Genomic DNA, 21,480 nt, shown 5'->3' with positions numbered 1-21,480 from the left:
AGTCTATTTTATTTGTAAAACACAAAACAACATGACAACATTAAGATGTACATTACTAGTAATTTTTTAGGGTTAACAATGTACTGAATGGTTCAAATCTTCTTTAACAGACCTAGTCTCTATCATCCAGAAAAATATTCTACCAATATTAGTAGGTCATTGGCTAAATTATCCAGTCTTTCACATTATCATAAACAAAGTCTAAGGGAGGTAACTAGTCCTAAACCAAGATGTTGATGCCCATGTAGGGTGACCCACCATAAATAAATATCTCCATATATCTCCTTATATCTCGACAATTACGCCACAATATTTATATATATGCCAAGCCTCAAATCAGTTTCACACAATTATAGTCACTAAATAAACGATCATGTTGTACTTAACAAGCTATGACCATTAATCATCTATAAATAATAGACTGAAAACTGGTTCCAAGTGTCGTCCATTACATCCAGACACTTTTGAGTAAAAGATAGGTTACGTGCCCTTGTTTTGAAATTAGTCTCGCTTAACCAGTCTATCGACCATTCTACGTCTGATTGACAGGTCGGGATAATCAAGACTACTTTTTTACGAAACATAACAGAAAGCTAGAACAAGAAATTGAATTTAGAAATAAGCACGTTAGGTAGCTCAACAATCGTTTTAAGAACCTTGTAAAAGTAAAATGAAACTACTGCAAGTATCATGTTCCTGTCTAATCCGAGTGATTCAGAGATATTATTTGTACTAAACCAAAAGATGCCGCTCTTAACGGTACAGTTAATGATAAAGCGATTTAAAAAATGAAACGAACGTAATTTCTAAATCTGCTGTAATAACCAAGAAGCTTAATTTCACTGCTATTCAAAATCGTCAACAATAAATTTTTTACGGCTGTAATAGTTGATAGATTTGTAGAGAATTGCACGTGCCATGGCTATTTATAGTATCATATTGTCAGAAAGTTGGTCTCGGCACGGCGAATGTGTACGCTTCAGTGGTAGTCTCGAACTATCAGCGGTGGACTTTATTTCTGTAGAGCACATGGGCCACCCTACCATGAAATTAATTTAAGCATGCCATTTCAGAAAATCCATTTGATTACATTACCAGTTCAATATCCAACACTTTTAATTTTTTTTTATTGTAAAATTTCTCTGTTCATAGGCCATATCTATTTTTTATTTTAATTAATTCTAATTCGTGGTCACGATTCATGTCTGTTTATATTAATTCAAAAATTATAGGATTTATTACTTGACTTTAACCAAAGATACTGGATAATCAACCAAATAAAAAACAAACCCCCGGTTACGCATGGACAATGGAACTTTTCGTCAAATATTGACAACGGTCCCAGACCCTCAGTACGTTGAAGACTAGGAGGTTCTGGGTGACCGAGACTATAAGAGACCCAAAGCGCCTAAGCCTAAGTTCCAAATGTTATACATTTTCTTCTAAATTGCTAAATGCATTTTTAAGGTGAAAAACGTTAAATAGATCTGACTGCAATTCTGCATATATTCATGGATTTCTTTACAAACAATTATGTAAGTTATTGTTTACATTAATATTAGTAAAATGTCTGATAGAAAGGGTGTTTTCGTACAATTAAATTACACATGCATTATGCAAGAGCTAAATCTGCCTATTGCAGGTCTTTCTTTGGGCCTGAAATGTTATATAAACTATTAATTAGACATTTATTAACATGAAAAGTCCATAATCAACTCTTGATGCCATCTTATGTGTCGAATTTTCACTGGATTTAAATCCGATTTGCTGCTCAACGCTCATTGATGATTCAATCCAAAAATGGATAATCGAGACTAATGATGATCGAGGCTAAGCCTAAAATTCAAAGGCTAATATATCGGTTCAGGGTCGAACAATTATAATGAGAACTGCCAGCTCTTTATCTAATCTTCCATAATGCCCCTTTAAACGAACCATCATAAGGGTTACTTAAAAACTAAGTAAATGTTAAAGTGAAAATATAAGTACCGTAAATTTCGTATTGCGATATGTATTGGGGGAGACACGTATTCCAATGTCTGACGAACTATAGAAATAAATTATATTTATGTAAAAGTTTAAAAATTATTTGATATGCTAACCCTCTACATTCAAGAAAAGACCCATGTTAAAATTATGGATATGCCCATAACTCTTACTGTTCCGGGTTCGAGGCGAATTTTGGCCGCAAATGTTCATTCCAATGAACTATAGAAATAAATTATATTTATGAAAAAGTATTAACCAATCAGCGTTGATGTTTCTAGTGGGTTACCCACAGTTCCGTGTACCTCACGCCTAAAACTCGCCGTAACAGACCGTTTCATTGGCTAATCCCTTACATCATCCAAAACGCGTGTTATATAAAGACTCTTCCAGATCCTAGTGTACATGTAGTTAAGACAAGTAAAACGAAAATTTGAACTATAAATAAGATCTGTGTTTTAATCAGATTGGGAAAAGTGCCTAGTCCTTCAGACGGGGTGCATCACCGATGTTCCGTGTACATCTGAGGCAGTACATTAAATATCCGAATAACAGTCGGAAATTGTTATATCCGGGTAACATTTGCATTATAGCACACTACGTGGTGTATACAAGCCAGTTTTCATTTCAAACTGTTTCCTTTAATTTGATCAGAAAACCCGTTGAAAATTCCAACGCATTCGGGAATGGCGGATTTAAGATTTAAAAATTATATGTTTATAAATAAATAGATATAAACCACAACATTATACATAAATATACAACCGATACACTGTTCATAATAATAATGATAAATATATAAATGTAAGGGAGATAACCTACATTTTGAATAATCTATTTGAATTCATCAATAATCAAACTGTCAACGTATTCTAGTCCTTTGCTTCTTTAAAACGAATCAGCCAGCATGACCAACAACATTAATCAACTGGTGCGGATACAGAATGGGGGTGCTTGGGGTGGAGGGTACTGGGGTTGGCACAACCCTTTTATACAGATGTGACGTCATCCTGTGATGTTGGCGTACCATTACTTCCAGTAATGTACGGGCAACTTGCCAATCATACATTATCTATACTAGATGAAATATTGGAGTCGTGTGACGTATTTTTAAGCTGCTTAATGGTCTCGAACTAAAGACATTGCGTAATAAATTGAAACGACACTCGGCTAACGCCTCGTGCAGTATCAATATATTACTTACTGTCTCGCTCTCGACCAATAAACCAGTAAACCAATGGCACTATGTGTTTTAATATGACATTAAACAAATTTTACTTTTTAGCCGAATCTAATTTCAATTCGATTCCACACGCCGTTAGAAAAATCCTGCATCCGCCCCTGAATGAGAAATGACGTATCCCCATAACATGGTGACCATGATCAATCGGTTTCGCGCTTAGACATATTATTAATTCAAAAGTTATCAGCAATGACACTAAATTACATTTTACAATTACGAATATTTTGTGTGTTTATTTTTAATTTCTACCACCAGTTCTTCTACCTGTGCCTCGTCTTCTTTGGTTACCTCCCCTTTGTCTTCGTCCACCATTACTCCTACCGCTGTCAGATTGTCGGACACATTCAGTGTTGTACAGTTCCAACTGTCGTCCAGCCTGACACGCGTGTCGATGAGAACTGCCGAGGCTTATACAACGGCCATCATGATAAATTGTCTGAAAATATCAAAATGATAAAACATAGTCTTGGTTTGTCAGGTACCCACTATAACATTACACCCAACAACAATAGGGAAATGAAAAGTCCAACTGCTCTGCTCCAACTGGGCTAATGAAGACGGGCATACGCCATACAGTGTGCTACAAGGGAAATTTACCCGGGCAGCGACACTATGGCCTACTCGTATATCGAACACGCGACCTCCAGGCTAGCGAGCCAGCGCCTTACCCGCTTAGCCACCGTGGCTCCACAACAATAAGGAATTTGCGGTGGCTGAATGAGCAAGTCGCTGGCCCGCTAACCAGCAGTCCCGGATTCGCTCCCAGTGTTAGCCGAGACTTTCAGTCGTGGTTTCCCCTTGTCAGGAACGGCGACTTTCTGTGTACACGTTGGCGTGTTGGAATTCGATAAAAGAGTAGGTCGTAGTGCCCCCTTCCGGTCAAAATTTCACTCATAGCATAAACATGGCGTATGCCCGTCTTCACTAGCACATCTATTTCATTTACCTCAACAATTCCAAAGTCGTCTACACAAAATAATACCAACAAACCCCTTTGCTTCACAGGCGACTGACCTTGTGCATTTTATGGTCGCCGTACAGTCGCTGCAGCGCAGTAAGGACGGGGTTTGAGCGACCCAAGAGAAATAACTGTCTCGACCTACCAGTCGACACTACACCCTGCAATGCCATTTTCCTCTTAACCAATCAAAAGGATGTACTGAAATCTACGCCGTATAGCCAATATATTATGTCGTCAAGGCGGCGCCAATTTTGGCTGGAAAGAGCGAGACAAATCCTTTATTGTTCTGACTTACCTCTTCAACTCCGACTTGACATTCCACCTCTTCAGGCCGTAGAGGGGCTGGGGTAAACGCATCTAAGTCACCATTTTCAAACATACGCTGAAAACCTTCTCGTACTCCCTGTAAAAATTAGTGTATGTAAAAAAAGTTTATATTTGTACTTTGTTTCTCGCTACTGAATCTATTGAAAGACACCTATGATGCAGGACAGGGGGGCTGACAAGAGGCAACGTATAGTTGTTTGGCTGGGGCAGTAAACCCATGTCCCATAGTAGTCTGGATCTCAGGGCCGGGCATACTCCTCGCAGTGTTTCGTTTGATTATACCTAATCCCACTTAACACTGCTGTAAAGGAAGCAAATTTATGTTCCAAAGTATGACTGGTCAATAACTGTTTGGCTGGGGCGAAAAATCAATGCCATGCACGTAAAGAACCCTTGGCAGTTGGAATTCAATATAAGAGTAGGCCGTAGCACCGCTGTCTGGGTGCAATTTTCCCCTTAGCACACTTTATGGCGTATGTCAGTCCTCATTAGCCCAGTCGGAGCAGAACAGTAGGACGTTAAACCCAAGACACTTTTCTTAATGATGGGTCTATGTTATGATATATAAATGACAAGTTAGACATTACTAAGCAAACATAAGAGAACTACAAACGGAGTGTAGGTGGGAATGTAGACGGATACAGTTGAGACTACAAAAGGAATGTAGCTTGGACTAGAAACGGATATAGCTGAGACTACAAATAGATACAGCTTGGACTACAAACGGATATATCTGAGACTACAAACGGATATAGCTATAACAACAAACGGATATATCTGGGACTACAAACGAATAGCGCTGGGACTACAAACACATATAGCTTGGACTACAAACACATATAGCTTGGACTACAAACGGATATAGCTGAGACTACAAACGGATATAGCTGGGACTACAAACGGATATAGCTGGGACTACAAACGGATATAGCTGAGACAACAAACGGATATAGCTAGGACTACAAACGGATATAGCTGGGACTACAAACGGATATAGCCAGGACTACAAACGGATATAGCCGTGACTACAAACGGATATAGCTGAGACGACAAACAGATATAGCTGTGACTACAAACGGATATACCTGTGACTACAAACGGATATAGCTGAGACTACAAACGGATATAGCTGGGACTATAAACGGATATAGCTGGGACTACAATTGGGAATATAGCTTTAGCTACTAATGAATTATGATATGAATATAATCAGTGGCGTAGCCAGAGTTTGCGCCACCCGGGGGCCGCCATGGATAATACACCACAATACAGATTAAACATATTTAAACTGATAAACTGTGTTTTCGTGAAAAAATAAAATTGTGTCAGGCGTCTTCTAACCTTCGTTTGACCTGACAGAAACCCCCTTTGTTTCAAAGCAGTAGACCAGAAATACCTGACCCGACCAAGACCCTGGGTACGCCACTGAATATACCATTACTACTGCAAACAAACCACACACAAATGTTATTTCTACATGGGGCACCAACCCTTTACCTAATCATCTATTTATATATTGATATATCTATTTAGATAGAAACATTACGACATATATATAAAAGAAACTCTACAGAAACACTCGTGCAGTGGATCGTCCATTATTTCTTGTTTTTTCTCTATGATTACTTTAATCTATTCCGATCATTTCTAGTTTTTTAATATGCAAAACATTTCAGTTTGTATAATATACATTGTATAATATAATGCATACATTATAAAACATACATTATGCAAGAGCTAAATCTGCCTATTGCAGGTCTTTCTTTAGGCCTGAAATGTTATATAAACTATTAATTAGACATTAATTAACTTATCCAGACCATAATCAACTCTCGATGTCATCACTAGCCTGCGATATTTACTGAATTGGAATCCGATTTGCTGCTCAACGCTCGTTGGATAATCGAGACTATGCTTTTTTATCGTATTGACTTTATCGTATTTTTATCGTGTTTTATTGAAACTAGAGATTGTGGTATATTCGAAGTATCTAGTTGGTTAATATATATATATATATATCAAGGGCACCCATTTCCATACTCTACACAGTGTTTCGATTGATTAGAGAGAGAGAGAGAGGGAGAATGAGAGAGAGAGAGAGAGAGGTTTAACGTCCACACAGACTAGGTCATTTCGGGACTAACACATGGTTTAATTTTATTTCAATAATTCGTTTGCACGTAGGGGTCTTTAGCAGTGAGAGGTAACCGGACCCGGAGAAAACCAACGAGGTTCGATTGATTAGATCTAATCCCACTAAACACTGCTGGACTTACTGATGACTCCCGTCCCAAATTATGATTGGTTAACAGTCGGGTGAACAACCAATCGACTACAGCGTAACAAATCAATGCCCAAACTCTATCGATTATAATTACGCAGCGATTCAACATGCTCGAGAACAATTAAATAAGGAACGATCTCACGCTAGACCAGTTAGCAGTACATGACAGTAAATAGAAGTTGGGAGAAATTTTGATTACAGATGCATTATGTAAGTTTTAGATAAAGAGTTGTCTGATCTTGCCAAAATAGTTCAAACAACAGATAATGAAAAATGAATATCTATATAAATAAATTCAAAGATGCATGGTTGTGTGTATGTTCGTCCACCATGCTTCGTCGCCGCGATCCACTCCAACATATGTGGTATCAAATGAACGAATGATTTATGAAGTTCAAGATCATTTATTAGATTAACACAGACTGTTTTACTGCAATTAATGGTTAAAGGGAGGTAACTTATTAAGTATGTTAATTAAGTTTAATAATAGTAACGGGTGATGTAAGATAGAAGAAAAGCGTGCACGAAAGAAGGTGATGAGTAAGCGGACCTTGGGCCCTGCGCGAGGCCGGATATCGAGCTAATATTGAAAAGTTTATTGGGTTGACAGGTTAATAAATGTCTAAATAATAGTTTATATAACATTTTATGGGGTTGACAGGTTAATAAATGACTAAATAATAGTTTATATAACATTTGAGACCAAAAGACAGACCGGTAAAGGGCACATTTAGTTCTTACATCTTTAAGAAAAAGAAAATTCAGTTTGTATACGTACGCGGGGAAGGTGTCCCAAGTCAATATTCCCAAATGTCTACAAAAAGCAACAATAAAAATGGATGGAACGTTAAGAGCAACAAACAAAAATATCGCTTAAGGGACCAAGAGCAGATTGATTATGGTAACGGAGAACACTAAATCGAAGACGGTCTAGCACAAATGCCTTCTTATGCGGATTGTTAGTCAGGGTTAGGGTAATGTTTAGGGCTAGGGTTAGTGTTGGCGCTAGCACTGGTTACATCTCGAGACCTTGACAAAAACTGCAGCCCTAAACCTAACACACAATCCACACATGACGTCATATGTGCTAGACCGTCTCCGATATAGCGTTATGTCAAATTGAGACTAACATACGGTATTTTTCTATGGTTACGTATGCAGATCATCGTATGAAATGAAATGCGGTTGAAATGGCATATTGGTGGAGGGGTTTCTAGTACAGCGACATTTCTTCCAAAATCCGAAGAAATGTTCACTCATGGTTACGTATGCAATACATCGTATGAAATGAAATGCGGTTGAAAGTGTCGGTGATATAACATCTCGGCCATTTTAGAAATGGCATATTGGTGGAGGGGTTTCTAGTACAGCGACATTTCTTCCAAAATCCGAAGAAATGTTCACTCATTGCACACTGCATGACGTTTTCCCGTCTTTTTTTTTTAACCCGGTAGGTGCAGACAAGTAGGACGTTAAACCCCATTTCATTTCATAGTCAAATTTAATGCGTTTGGTCGTGGCCCCTTTCAGCGCTTTAGCAAACAAATGGTAAGCGTTTTGGATCATGTTTTTATGATAATTAATGTTTTATGATTACATTAATGTAGTCTTAGAATTAAGAAAATCAAATTATGAAATAACAAATTTATGGGTCATGTTTTAGTGAAAGTTAAAATGATATATTTTATCTCAATCTGATTCAAACACAGATCATATTTCGTTTCGTTTTTTATAGTTCAAAATTTCGTTTTACTTGTTTTCACAACACTAGTATAGGATCTGGAAGAGTTGTTATATAACAAGCGGTCTAGTTGATGCGAGGAATTAGCCAATGAAACGGTCTGTTATGGCGTGTTCATGGAATGATCTGCACGGAACTGTGGGTAAACCCCTAGAAACGTCAACGCTGATTGATTAATAAATGTCTGACGTCATAGGGTCAAACGCGACCTCCCAGTACTTCATGTAGTGTAGGCCATCGAAAGTATAAAAAAAATAACGAAACGAAACAAAGAACTGTATTTTAATCAGATTTCTTGAATCTGGACAGGAATAACAAATTTTAGAATATCCAAATCCAGAATCAGAACTTTGACTGAGTTTATTTTAGATTTTGGTTTTTTTTACCAAAGAAATATGACGGAAAACTTACCCTCGAAATTGGATTGTCGCCCCGACGATCCCGAGTTGATCTCTTTTCTTTTGTTTCCACATTTAACTGATTAGCTTGATCTGTACTAGCCACGCAACCATATATAAACAAAAACAGAATACAGTCCGTGAATCTCATCTTCTCTTCAAATAATAAAATCTGGAAAATAATTCAAGAAATGTTTCAACCACGGTTAATATTGCCAATCTTCAACGAGTCTTCTTATGTCATCAATTTTACCAAGCTGAAAATAGTAACCGACCATGACGTCACCACAGCCATCTTGGTATGACGTCATATCACATATCAAATTCACACTTGGCAAACCTCAGCTGATTCCAATACCCTACATCTAGCCTCTGCTGTATGACGAAGTCCGCCATTGGAACTGCTTTCAAGTTCCCGGATTACCAACGGCGTTGCCCATGACGACGCCTTCGAAGAATGTTTTATCATACAAATATTTCAAAGTCTGGGGCTGCTTTTCTTTCATGTTTACCCGATTTTCTTTAAACCAGTACAACTTTGCATTAAAAATTCTAAACACGCTTCGAACGACGCAATTTTGATAACTTTTTAAAAGCGGCAAGTTTTCCTAATAAGTAAACCGGTGTCGTATCGCAATTGTATATCACTTACCGTCATAGAACCGAGGCTAGATGTAGAGTAACGCAATCTGCCGAGGTTTGCCGAGTGATCAAATTCAATAATCAAAGAACGAACATGTCGATCGTGGCACAAGAACAAGATTATCAAGTGTATATAACTACTTGTTCATAAACGTCCGTCGCGGTGCCAAGGACTTTTAATAAATTTAACAATGGGTGTTCGTATATTTGATGTAAATACAACAAATAAATACTGGTTAGGCCAAATAAAACAAATAGCTTTGTTTACGGTGATTTGCCCAAAATAAAAACAGGGCCGGTCTTTCGATGAGGTTACCTTATTTGGTGGAGGATGGGATACCCCATAATTAGCCCAGTCGGTGCAGAAAAGTAGGACGTTAAACCCGATTTCATATCAATTTTAACCACACGAGAGAGAGAGAGAGAGAAAGGGTGGGGGAGAGGGTGTGTTCAACGTCCACTCGACACAAACTAGGTCATTTCGAGTCTAACACACGGTTCAATTTTATTTCAACAATTCTCTTGCGCGTAGGAATCTTTAGCAGTGGGACAACCCGGAGAAAACCCACGAGGTTGGACAGGCGACCCTACTTCTTGTCACGTACAACCGTGGACTCGAAACCCCGCCAGTTGACTCAATGACAGACCGTATGATACAGCGCGCACGTGCTAACCATTCGGCCATCCAACCCCCCCTTGTAACCACAAGCGCAGCCATTTTTTTCCTTTGGCCTTGTGTGTGAACTATGAGGGTGAGATTTTGATTATCATCCAAAAATATTTTTAAAAGAAGGCCTCGATTCATTAAAAAAAGATGGTAGGTTAAATTGGAACTAGATATTCCCATGTTATCATGTATTCAAGTCAAAATGTCTGTTCTGTCCTGCTTGACCTAATTCTGTTTTGTAAACTAAGTTAGTAAGAGAATCTATGATAATGAATTCTTTGAAAAATGCAGACGACTCTTATCTGATGTGTCGGATAATGTCTAGAAATCAAACAATCATGGCAGTGTCGGATAATGTCAAGAAATCAAACAATCATGGCAGCATATTTAGAAGTAAAATTGTAAAAGAGAATAATGTTATCAGGCAAGAGAGAGAGAGATAGAGAGAGAGAGAGAGAGTGGGGTGTAGGGTTAGTGCTAAATGATAAGGCCAGCTCAAATTTTCGTCATAGGTCACGAGATGTAAACAGGGACAGCGATATTCCCAATCCTAGCCATTAAACCTGAACCTAGCCCAAAGGCTTACCCTAACCCTTGCCTATAATCACGTGCTCTATACCTTATTTACATCTCAGCGACCTTGACAAAAATTGAACTGGCCTTAAGAAATAGATTTAGACCCTGGTGTGGGTCTAGTTCAGCTCTGAACGTAGGTCTCATTTCACTCGGACTGTACGTTCAGGAAGTCTTCTATTGAATCATTGTCACACCGTTTAGCAGTAAAAAGTTGCCCAGTAAGATTGACTGAGGCGGATGTTAGTTTCGACAAAGATTCAATAGAGGAGTTCCTGAACGTACAGGCCGAGTGAAATGAGACCTACGTTCAGAGCTGGCCGATTGAAATGAGACCTACGTTCAGAGCTGAACTAGTGTGGGTCGAGAAGTGGCTCGGAATTGTTCAAGCCCGCTCGGTTGGACGACATGTCGATATACACCCGTATATAAGCGGAATTCAAACAGATGGAATTCAAACCACAGTAGACGGGAACGCCGCCACCCCGAAAAAAATTCTACCCCAAGCCTGGCAAACGTTACCATAGACAAACCTAATCGTAAATCAGTTTCAGACGTCTCTAATCTGTTGTGTCGGGTTATATCAAATATGTAATACAGACGTGAACCAACGGAAGAAATAAAACAAATATAGCCTAAAACAAACAGTAATGGTAGCAATGGGTGCATGAATTAAAGGAGCTAAAACTCTTAAACATACATTATGCAAGAGCTAAATCTGCCTATTGCAGGTCTTTCTTTAGGCCTGAAATGTTATAATATAACTATTAATTAGACATTAATTAACGTATCCAGGCCATAATCAACTCTCGATGTCAACGCTAGCCTGCGATAATTGTTGGATTATGATCCGATTTGTTACATAACTTTCCTTCTCGATTTAACGATTAAATGGATAATCGAGACTATGAGTTTTGTCGTGCCGACTTTAGTAATAATGTCCGAGGCTATGCGGAACTTTCGATCGCTTATTTCTCGGTTCATAGTGAATCAATTTGACTGAAATTTTCAGCAAATTGCCTTTACATTATCTAGTTTTTAACTATTATAGTGAGAACTGTCAACTCGTTATCTAATCTCCCATAATGTATCTTTAACTCATAATATTCGAAATTAGAAACATGAATTATTGGTCCCTTTCATTCAATATTTATGTTGTTATCATACCGTGATCCTAATATCCCAATATTGAAGACACTGTGAACATTTTAAAATCAGTACACGACGTCCTATACTCTACGGACATAAAGGTCTAAAATCTATAGAATGTTCGTTATCTGTAGTATTCATTTCCTATTGGTAGACACCATACTTGCTGGGCTTAGAGGTCAATATTCACACGTTATTTAGGAATTGGTGCTCTCGTAGTGATTCCTGGAAATTCTGCACTCGGACTTCAAATGAAATGGACTTTTAACATCCCACTGTTCTGCTCCGACTGGACTAATGAAGACGGGCATACACCATACTGCGTGCTGTGTGGGAAATTTTGCCCAGACAGCGGCGCTATGGCCTACTCTTATATCGTATTCCAACTGCCAAGGGTCCTTTTACGCGCAAGCTAATGTATACGCGGGACCTCGGTTTTTCGTCCCACCGAACAACGATACGTTGTCCCTTACACAAGGATCGAACCTGGAACTCCCAGGTTAGCGAGTCAACGTCTCACAAACTGAGAGACTTTAAAGAGAGAAAGAGAGAGAAATTTCGGGACTAACATATGGTTTAATTTTATTTCAATAATTCCCATGGTGGTAGGGGTCTTTAGCAGTGAGAGGAAACCGGAGGACCCGGAGAAAACCCACGAGGTTGGACAGGCGACACTACTCCTTGTCACGTACAACCGGGAAATCGAAAACAAGCCAGTTGACTCAATAACAAATCTTATGATACAGCGCGCACGTGCTAACCATTCGGCAATCCACACACCCTGAGAGACTTTAAACACCATGACCAATAACAACTGCCCGAATAATGACGTCATTTAATTTAAAAAATGAACCAGACTATCTATTTCTCAGACGGTTAAAATTCTAAAATATTCCTTTGTGTTTATTTTTCTATTGTCAAAAAGGTGTAATTGAAAACAAGATCATCAACTTTTATCAAGAATTTACAATTTTTTTAATGAAATTTGAACGTAACAAAAACAACATTTTTCATATGAATAACGATTTGTTTGCCAAGATCCACCTTAAAATGTCTACTGAATCGAGATATGTCAGAAACCTAAGATTTAAGTCAATTTTATATAAATCAATTTATTGTTGTCTGTTTCAGGATGTATTTAATTTTTGCATGCGCTAGTGTAATGGTAATCGCTTGATTTTTATTTAACTCGACTAAACTGCGTATTGATATTAATGCTGGTTTATAATAAATGAAATGGGGTTTACAGTTTCGTCGATATAATACTTTGGGCAATCCGGGAAAAACATATAATTTTCATTTCAGTTATTTGTGCAATGCAAGGGGAGAATTTTGTCTGGACAGCGGCGTTTCCGTCTATACTCGGATTACAACTACCAAGGGTTCTTGAAGTGTATACCAATTTTTCAACCATTCCGATTGACTAGGCATACTTTCCTCTGGCGCCTCCCAAGCTTGAAATATCCCGAAGGTTCTGGTCGACCCAGGCCGGGATTCGAACCTGGGAAATCCTAGTCGAGAGTTCATTGCTCGACCATCGCGGCCCTGGATTACAAGCGCGTCCAGAATCCCTTTCTATTTAAAAAGATAGTTTACCTATGGTAAAGTCTGTATCGTAAAGTCTGTCATGGAGTAGGATCGCCTGTCGAACCTCGTGGGTTTTCTCCGGGTTCTCCGCCCCCCCCCCCCCCCAACTGCTAAAGACCCCTACGCGCAAACAAATTATTGAAACAAAATTGAACAATATATTAGTCCCAAAATGACATAGTTTGTGTCAAGTGGACGTTAAACCTCATTTCTTTCCCTCTCTCTATCTCTGATATTTGACTGCACACTATATTAAAAAGACTTAAAAACGATATTTATAAACCTACGTATAATGCCGTCAAGAAGTATGAAATTAAAAAAATCAGTTTCTTCTGCTACTAAAATGAACTTTAAATAAAAGGACGTATAAAAAAAAAACTTACCCGATTTCCTGAAATATCCAAACTGTTATACTGAAGTTGACGTAAAGTACCGTTAAAGTACCCAAATAACTGTTAATTATACCAATAATAAAGAATCGTGTTAATAAATGAATTATGTCAAAAGTTTCTACCCACTGATCGCCTTTGGCCTAAGGCCGAATCGAGAAAATTATTGGTTATTGTCTAGAAGTCGACAAAATACAAGTGAAAATATATGCGTCCTGTCTGCGGTGTACGATTGTATAATCTTGTTCTCACAAATCCAGGATTCCAGAAATAGCATACAGAAACCCTTCCTCGTCGCCAGGCTTTTCAAAGAAATTAAAATAAAGTACAATACTTTGATTTAAAGATACATTATTCAATAGCTAAATTTGCCCATTGCAGGTCTTTCTTTGGGTCTGTGATGTATATAAACTATTAATTAGACATTTATTAACATAACAATACCTTAATCAACTCTCGATGCCATCGGATACTCGAGATTTTACCAAATTAGAATGGTTCGGCCATTTAATGATTTAATTTAAAAGTGGTAAAGCAGGACTAAGCTTCGAATATACCAGTGCCGTGATTACGATAATACACAACCAATACACATCTTGTGAAAACTACAAACAGTGATAACTTGGCTCAGAATAAAGTAATTTGAATGAAATTTTAAATATATTCATTTTGAGTTATCTATGTTTGGACTATTATAGCAGGAACTGTCAGCTCTTTATCTAATCTCCCATAATGCATCTTTAAGCTATTGTAACACGAGTGTGTCATTTGCATTTTTCGGAAAATCTAAAAGTAGCCAAGGCTTAAAACCGATGCTAACATGTACACGGATTGATTATTTAACATTTAATTAAGAAAACCAAATATCAAGGGGGGATAATTACCAGATATAAATTCAGCTGGATTTAAACAAACGATTATAGCAACGATTAGTCAATATCTTTTTAAGTTTTACCTTTCACAATCTGATTAAAATACAGATCTATATTTCGTTTCGTTTTTTATACTTTTGATGGCCTACACTACATGAAGGTCTGATATGTTGTAGCGTTATGTCGCGTCAGATGTCATACGAGCGGCTTTTGACCCTGTGACGTCAGACATTTGATTAACCAATCAGCATTGATGTTTCTAATGGATTACCCACAGTTCCGTGCAAAACACGCCTAAAGCTCGCCGTAACAGACCGTTTCATTGGCTAATCCCTAACACCGCCCAGAACACGTCAATGATAACAATTCTTCCAGATCCTAGTGTAGTAAAGACAAGTAAAACGAAATTTTGAACTATAAAAAACGAAACGAAATAGGATCTGTGTTTAATCAGATTGTAACTTTCACAATAAGGGATTTAAAATCTCTCAAATGAGGATCAGCGCGGTGGGATCGTTCTCCACAATTGCCAAAACGGCCAAATGCTAAAATTGCTTACATTTGATTAAGATTAAAGCCTTCGTTATAATCATGAATGCACATCCTTATTTACTGGAAATCCAATTTATTCTGACCCGCCATCGGTCTGATACTGTATGTTAAAAACACAAACTTAGATGTTATACCTTGTATTTTAATCTTTGGTCATGTGCCGCTCAGGAATACAATTTTTTTAGAATTTCCAAAAATAATAATCATTATTTTGAATTTAAAATGTTTCAAAGATATATATTTTTAACGATTTACCAAGAGTCTTTTTAGTTTTGGACAAACTACATGTCTAACAGAATACAAAATGAAATGAAATGAAATGGGGTTTAACGTCCTACTGTTCTGCTCTGAACTGGGCTAATGAAGACGGGCATACGCCATACAGTGTGCTATGAGGGGACTTTTGCCCGGACAGCGGCACTACGGCCTACGCTTATACCGAATTCCAACTGCCAAGGGGTTTATTACGTGCACGCCAATGTGTACAAGGGACCTCGGTTTTTCGTCCCATCCGAACGACTAGACAGCCGTTCTTGTCAGGCCCTCCGTCCTGTATCACTGACAAGGTTGAACCACGTCGGAAAATCTGGATGAACTTTCTCGGCCAATGCAGGGATCGAGCACCCGACCTCCAGGTTACAGAATACACTAACATTTGGTTCAATTTTATTTCAATAATTCGCTTGCGCGTAGGGGTATTTAGCAGTGGGAGGAAACCGGAGGACCCGGAGAAAACACCTTGTCACGTACAACCGGGGAATCGAAACCACGCCAGTTGACTCAATGACAGACTTTATGATATAACATGTAGTTTAGTCTGGTGCTCTGCTATTGATTGTAAGGTCATTTCATCCTTCCTGGTTACATTACAAACATTATTATTAACCGAATATCATATCGTTTAATCCATTTTCTAGATTTATTTAAAGCCATGTTATGACATAAAAAAAAGGTGGCGTGTGGAATTGGAAATAAAAGATGACATTGGTGTAATGGTCACGTAAATGCAATAACAATTATATTGTTTACAGGAGATGAGTCCACCCACGCATGCATCCTATACATTACACATAAATACGTAAAATGTTCAAAGTGTAACATTATTGAAAATTATTTCCACACTTTTCCTGCCCTCTTTTCACCGAAGTCAATGAGATATTGGCGCATGCCCCGATTCTGTCGCCATTTAATTTTATTTAACTTGTTGGGATCATTGTACCCTCGATTTCATTTTGAGCTAGCACACTATCTCTAACGTTATTGCTATTTTTGCGCCATACTGACCTTTACGTTATTTTTTGCCGCCCTGGCGTTTTCTATATGGCGCGATTTTGATCTTGGTGTCATTTTTAATTTTGACGTGATCTAACTTACGTCAAAATTAGTTTACGTCATTTTAATTTTGACGTGATCTTGAGGTCGTCATTTTAATTTTGACACCATCTTGAAGTTATGGTTTGACGTCATACTGTATGTAACTTTATACGCCATTTTTTTTTTAAAAATTTTTTTAAAGGGCATTATGGAGACACATTTACAAATAAACAGTAAATACTTTACACTGTGCTTTCAAACCATTTTACCAATAGACGTTAGTGGTTTCATTTTATTTTACGCACAAAATCTACTTGCCATAGCCTGGCGTGTCTACACAAAATACAATAATTACACTCAATTACAGACAGTTTTTTACCATTTAACTACTATGTTGATACAATCTGTGAAAGTCCGTCTAACCTTCCCGTATCAGCAGCGATCTTGTCTAGCTCTTATTTTGCAGAACATTTCCAATACGGAATGAAAATCGATTGCTGGCGTTTCGAGATAATTAGCTCAACGATTAGAAGTCAACTCATAAAAAGCCAGAGAGAGTTTAATACAAGGCGTGCAATCAACAAGTAACGGTCCATTTAAAAAAACAAATTCTACCCGCTAAACAAGAACATAACCTCCACAAAACTAGGTAATATCAAATTTCTACCTGCAAAACAAGAACATAACCTCCACAAAACTAGGTAATATCCAATTTAATCCTTTAGTCATGTGACAGCACAAACGCACAAAACGGGCGAAAAGTACTTTAAAATGTTACTAAACCAGTTTTGAAATCGATGGAGGGGGTCACTAATCTGCGGGTGCACTTGTCCGTCGCTATAAGAAATGCTATAAATATGGGTATCAGAAAACCTAATCCGAACCCTAACCCTAATAATAGATATCGGTGGACTAAGGAACCCGCGAACTAGTGAGCATTCCGCACATATTCACAGAAAATTCGAGAATAAATGGCCAAGACAATTAATAATCCAAACAAAACATGGCTGAGATTTTGCGTTATTTTGTATTTTCGGTTTTCCTAGAATTAAAGATTTCCTATTAACTTTAACAATCAAATAGGCCTGTCTGTCATTGTATTACATCCCACGCCCAACATGGGTTAGATTTAAAAATTTGGTGGAGAGGTAGAGTCTCCACTTAAGCACTGACCTAGGATGATGAAAATTCGGTTCGTGATATATCCTGGTTTTATAAAAATACCGAACCAAACATATCAATTGTTTTATTTTGATGTAAATCAAAACAATTCTTACGTTTTAGATTTTTATAGATGATTGTAACAATTGTTTTGTTCTTACCTTTTTATACTTCAAAATTTGGCGTTTGTATAGTTATCATCTTTTAATACCTTTTGGTATTAACAATGCCCCAGATACATTCCATGTGTTCACGATATAATTTTCATATCTTAAGGGGGGGGGGGGTCATGGCCGAATGATTAGCACTTGCGCGCTGTATCATGAGGCCTGTCATTGATTCAACTGGCGTGGTTTCGAATCCCCGATTGTACGTGACAAGGAGTAGGGTTGCCTGTTCAACCTCGTGGGTTTTCTCCCTGTCCTCATGTTTCCTCCCACTCCTAAAGACCCCTACGCCCAAGCGAATTATTGAAATAGAATTAATTAAACCATGTTAGTCCCGAAATGGCCTAGTCTGTGTCGAGTGGACGTTAAACCCCATCTCTCTCTCTCCCTCTCTCATATCTTTCATGTAAATCAAAACAGTTCTTACGTTTTTTATTTTTATAGATAATTTATTTAAAGATGAGTGTAACAAATTGTTTGGACTTACCTTTTTTTTATACTTCAAAGTTTGGCGCTTGTACAGTTGTCGTTTTTAAAAATACCTTTTGGTATTAATGATGCCCCTTATATCTTTTTGTGTTCACCGTGTAATTTTCGTATCTTTGAAGAAAAGATATCTCAGATTTTCCTAAAACAATTTTGTGAAATAGAATACAATACCGTTGATAGCAACCTTGCCTCTCGTTGAGAAAGAGAACAAAAATGTTATTCCCAGAAACAAGTATCATTTATTAAGGGGGTTCTATTTACTCTGTTATTTAAGTGCAGTAACTTTCTTTTATTAGTTCTCTTCATTAAAATGGCTAATATTTGCATTAAACGCTGTTCTAATTCCTTAATGAAGAATGACTCACTGTATAATTAAGACACTTGCAGCAAACGGGCAATTTTAGTTCGCATACAGTAACAGAGTAAAGGAACCGAGAAGAGGGTGTGAAAGAAAAGTAGAAGTATTAGTACACGCGTCTGCAGATCGTTATCAAACATTTTAAACTAACCATTCATTTAGAATTATCTTTCCATTCAATGTAAAGTCATTATTATAATTATAATTAACTTTCAAAAACAAATTACGCTCACGTGAACGTCACAACCCAATTATCATTTATCTGACCTTAGGGACTAACGCAGATCGTAAAGTGGGTAAGACGTTGGGTTGCTAGTCTGGAGGTCGGGTGTTCGATCTCTGCATTGGCCGAGAAAGTTTATCGGGATTTTCTGACGTGGTTTCCTCTTGTCATTGGTGCAGGACAGGAGGCCTGACAAGGACAGCTGTCTAGTCGTTCGGATAGAACAAAAAACGAGGTCCCGTCTATACATTAGCAAGCACGTAAATGACGTGAAAGTTCCCTTGGCAGTTGGAATTCGATATAAGAGTAGACCGTAGTACCACTGCCCAGGCAAAATTCACCTCATAGCACATTGTATGGCTTATGCCCGTTTTCATTGCCCTGTCGGAGCAGAACAGTGGGACGTTAAACCCCATTTCATTTCATTTCAAATCATAAAACTGAGAATTTTAAGAATCTGAATATCCGGGAATAGTTCTGGAGCACTAAAGAAAATTGGGAATCTGATGACGTGACGTTTACACTCGATTATTTAGTAATAAGACAATTACAGCCCCAACCTTACTTAAAGAAATTAATGCAAGTCTGATCCGAGAAGGCCTCGGTGAGCCTTGCACTACAAATAAAATCCAGTTACAATTCATTGATTGGGCCGAGAGTTGGGAATCCCAAAGGTCTTTCACTTTAATATCTAGACAGATTGTGACATTATATGCTCTACATTCAGAGTACCAATTTCCAGGTTCACAGCTAACGTCTCTTGTAATGAAATAAAAGCAGTTTTATTCTTTAAGACGAAAGAAGATTACTCCAGCCCGAGGCCCAAAGTGTCCAACTGGCCTAAATCCGCCTCGTCTATGTTGATTGGTCTGCTTGTTTGACTTCCCTAACGAGTACCCATAGTTCGTTGCAAAAAAATACATTTTTATGGTGTTGAGCCAATTTCAATCAGTTAACTTCAAAGAAAGTTTTTTTTTCTTCTAAACTGGGTCAGTGTGTCGATTAAACCACTAAAGGAAGACATAATTTGTTTGACCATTAACCGAAATATTGATCGATAAAAAATAAGATCTTGTCTAAGTAATTGGGTTTGGCGCGGCCCCTGGGATATGCAATCTCCACTATTTGACCCGGAATCTAAATAGTGGGTTTGGTTAGAGGAGATAAAGGGTTTGCCTTTTTCTTGTAAATGGCGTTGTGCCAATTCGACTATGAAAATATCACGTTGGGTGGCCGAATGGTCAGCATGTGCGCGCTGTATTATGAGGTCTGTCATTGAGTCAACTGGTGTGGTTTCGATTCCCCTCAACTTGTACGTGACAAGAAGGGTCGCCTATCCTCCGGTTTCCTCCCACTGCGAAAGACCTCTACGCGCAAGCGAATTATTGAAATAAAATTGAACCTTTGTTTGTGTCGAGTGGACGTTTCTTTCAATATTTCGGGTTTCTTGGTGAAAGTTTTAGGTCATTATGTTCCAGAATAAAAATTGTTTTTACTTCCCGCCACTCAAAAATAAGAAGAAATGTAAAGCTGTACTGGTAATTCATTTATTTTTGCTATATCAATTCCCCCCCCCCCCCCCAAAAAAAAAATTGACAGACGATAACTCCACCTACATAATTCCCTATTACATAATTCTCGATTATCAATTAACATTCTCAATGGCTACGGTACCCTCGATTGTTAGTCCTTTCATCGACAGTCTCCAGTTGAGACGTCAGTGATTAACGGTAAATGTTAGCTTGGTCAGCCATGTATTATTAAATCCATAAAACCCGAGAGTCTACAGAGCTTGTCATGTAAGTAAAGGTTTAATTAATAATTTCTATAACAGTTCAATCTATCTTTAACTGACGTTTCAAAAGTAACTTGATCCGGCCTTTTCTTAGCTTATGAAAAGGCCACATTGTTAAAATATTTCAGTATAAATAAGATTCTAGTATTCTGAAATGGGAAATGGGGTTTAACGTCCACTCGACACAAGCTAGGTCATTTCGGGACTAACATATGGTTTAATTTTATTTCAATAAATCGCTTGCGTGTAGGCGTCTTTAGCAGTGGGAGGAAACCGGAGGACCCGGAGAAATTCCACGAGATTGGACAGGCAACCCTTCTCTATGTTGTACCGAACCGTCTAGGTTATTTTGATTTTTAATCTCCAGTACATGTTATGTAACAGATTTATTTCCAGGTCGAAATTATTTTAAAATTGGTGCAACAAAGTTACATAACTTCATCACGTGTGTTTACACATCACCCGCTGTAAATAAACATTCTGATATTCGCTTAAAGATAAGATTGGATTTACCCGAAAACCTATTTCAACACATAACTTCATCTTTTCATCTTACATATCTCTGTAATCGTTTATTCAGAAAATCTTCCCAAATTATTCCA

At 37.9% G+C, this 21,480-nt stretch overlaps 1 long non-coding RNA gene across 2 annotated transcripts; it reads right to left on the bottom strand.

The window, feature by feature from the left end:
• Positions 1–18,693, bottom strand: LOC126812174 (uncharacterized). 2 transcript variants are annotated; one of them, XR_007675840.1, is made up of 4 exons: positions 18,501–18,693; positions 8,954–9,112; positions 4,486–4,593; positions 1–3,665 (listed from the first exon to the last, which is right to left on the bottom strand). It is a non-coding gene; the product is annotated as an uncharacterized LOC126812174 (long non-coding RNA). The 2 variants fall into 2 exon arrangements; XR_007675841.1 differs by lacking the exon at positions 18,501–18,693 and adding an exon at positions 13,942–14,175.
• Between the last annotated feature and the right edge of the window lie 2,787 nt (positions 18,694–21,480).

The sequence above is a fragment of the Patella vulgata genome, chromosome 2 (genome assembly GCF_932274485.2).
Source record: "Patella vulgata chromosome 2, xgPatVulg1.2, whole genome shotgun sequence".
Lineage (NCBI taxonomy): Eukaryota > Metazoa > Mollusca > Gastropoda > Patellidae > Patella > Patella vulgata.
Note: the sequence above shows the minus strand (reverse complement) of the source record. Positions and strands in the feature narration are given on the sequence as shown.